A 2,979-nucleotide genomic window follows, 5' to 3' on the forward strand; every position below is an offset into this window, starting at 1 on the left:
GCTGAGTAATTTGACAATTTTTTTAACAAATTTGATCCTCATTTGCCGCAGTTATCGAGCTACAAATTTTGAAACGTCACAAAAGTTGTGTGTTTTAGCACATAAAGAACTATTTTTCTTGGAAATTCAACAAGATGCAATCATGATGTGTTCTGACATCTTCAAAATCTCGTCGAGCTGATCAATTTGGCACTTTGTTTAACAAATTTGGTCCTCATTTGCCGAAGTTATCGAGCTACAAATTTTGAAAAGTCACAAAAGTTGTGTGTTTTAGCACATAAAGTACTATTTTTCTTGGAAATTCAACAAGATGCAATCATGATGTATTGTTCATTTTCCAAATCTCGTCGAGCTGAGTAATTTGACACTTTGTTTAACAAATTTGGAAATCCTTTGCCGAAGTTATCGAGATTCAAAGTTTGAAAAGTCACAAAAGTTGTGTGTTTGAGCACATAAAGTTCTATTTTTCTAGGAATTTCAACAAGATGCAATCATGATGTGTAGTAACATCTTCAAAATCTCGTCGAGCTGAGTAATTTGACACTTTGTTTAACAAATTTATTCCTCATTTGCCGAAGTTATCGAGATTCAAAGTTTGAAAAGTCAAAAAAGTTGTGTGTTTGAGCACATAAAGTACCATTTTTCTTGGAATTTCAACAAGATGCAATCATGATGTGTTGTAACATCTTCAAAATCTCGTCGAGCTGAGTAATTTGACACTTTGTTTAACAAGTTTGATCCTCATTTGCCGTAGTTATCGAGCTACAAAATTTGAAAAGTGAAAAAAGTTGTGAGTTTGAGCACATAAAGTACTATTTTTCTTGGAAATTCAACAAGATGCAATCCAGATGTGTTATAACATCTTCAAAGTCTCGTCGAGCTGAGTAACTTGACACTTTTTTTCACAAATTTGATCCTCATTTGCCGAAGTTATCGAGCTACAAATTTTGAAACGTCACAAAAGTTGTGTGTTTGAGCACATAAAGTACTATTTTTCTTGGAAATTCAACAAGATGCAATCATGATGTATTGTACATTTTCAGAATCTCGTCGAGCTGAGTAATTTGACACTTTGTTTAACAAATTTGATCCTCATTTGCCGAAGTTATCGACCTACAAAATTTGAAAAGTCAAAAAGTTTGTGTGTTTTAGCACATAAAGTACATTTTTCTTAGTAATTCAACAAGATGCAATCATGATGTGTTATAACATCTTCACAATCTCGTACAGCTGAGTAATTTGACACTTTGTATAACAAATTTCAGCCTCATTTGCCGAAGTTATCGAGATTCAAAGTTTGAAAAGTCAAAAAAGTTGTGTGTTTGAGCACATAAAGTTCTATTTTTCTTGGAATTTCAACAAGATGCAATCATGATGTGTTATAACATCTTCAAAATCTCGTCGAGCTGATCAATTTGGCACTTTGTTTAACAAATTTGGTCCTCATTTGCCGAAGTTATCGAGCTACAAATTTTGAAAAGTCACAAAAGTTGTGTGTTTTAGCACATAAAGTACCATTTTTCGTGGAAATCCAACAAGATGCAATCATGATGTGTTGTACATTTTCAAAATCTCGTCGAGCTGAGTATTTTGACACTTTGTTTAACAAATTTGGTCCTCATTTGCCGAAGTTATCGACCCACCAAATTTGAAAAGTCAAAAAAGTTGTGTGTTTGACCACATAATATACTATTTTTCTTGGAAATCCAACAAGATGCAATAATGAGTTGTTGTGTCATCCTAAAGATCTCGTAGAGCTGATTAATTTGACACTTTGTTTAAGAAGTTTGGTCCTCATTTGCCGAAGTTATCGAGCTACTAAGTTTGAAAAGTGAAAAAAGTTGTGAGTTTGAGCACATAAAGTACTATTTTTCTTGGAAATTCAACAAGATGCAATCCAGATGTGTTATAACATCTTCAAAGTCTCGTCGAGCTGAGTAACATGACACTTTTTTTCACAAATTTGGTCCTCATTTGCCGAAGTTATCGAGCTTCAAATTTTTAAAAGTCACAAAAGTTGTGTGTTTGAGCACATAAAGTACTATTTTTCTTGGAAATTCAACAAGATGCAATCATGATGTGTTGTAACATCTTCAAAATCTCCTCGAGCTGAGTAATTTGACACTTTTTTTTAACAAATTTGATCCTCATTTGCCGAAGTTATCGAGCTACAAAATTTGAAAAGTGAAAAAAGTTGTGAGTTTGAGCACATAAAGTACTATTTTTCTTAGAAATTCAACAAGATGCAATCCAGATGTGTTATAACATCTTCAAAGTCTCGTCGAGCTGAGTAATTTGACACTTTGTTTAACAAGTTTGATCCTCATTTGCCGAAGTTATCGAGCTACAAAATTTGAAAAGTGAAAAAAGTTGTGAGTTTGAGCACATAAAGTACCGTTTTTCTTGGACATTCAACAAGATGCAATCATGATGTGTTGTAACATCTTCAAAATCTCGTCGAGCTGAGTAATTTGACACTTTGTTTAACAAATTTGATCCTCATTTGCCGAAGTTATCGAGCTACAAATTTTGAAATGTCACAAAAGTTGTGTGTTTGAGCACATAAAGTACCATTTTTCTTGGAATTTCAACAAGATGCAATCATGATGTGTAGTAACATCTTCAAAATCTCGTCGAGCTGAGTAATTTGACACTTTGTTTAACAAATTTGATCCTCATTTGCCGAAGTTATCGAGCTACAAATTTTGAAATGTCACAAAAGTTGTGTGTTTGAGCACATAAAGTACTATTTTTCTTGGAAATTCAACAAGATGCAATCCAGATGTGTTATAACATCTTCAAAGTCTCGTCGAGCTGAGTAACTTGACACGTTTTTTAACAAATTTGATCCTCATTTGCCGAAGTTATCGAGCAACAAATTTTGAAATGTCACAAAAGTTGTGTGTTTGAGCACTTAAAGTACTATTTTTCTTGGAAATTCAACAAGATGCAATCATGATGTGTTGTAACATCTTCAAA

This window comes from Euwallacea fornicatus, unplaced genomic scaffold (genome assembly GCF_040115645.1).
Source record: "Euwallacea fornicatus isolate EFF26 unplaced genomic scaffold, ASM4011564v1 scaffold_52, whole genome shotgun sequence".
Lineage (NCBI taxonomy): Eukaryota > Metazoa > Arthropoda > Insecta > Coleoptera > Curculionidae > Euwallacea > Euwallacea fornicatus.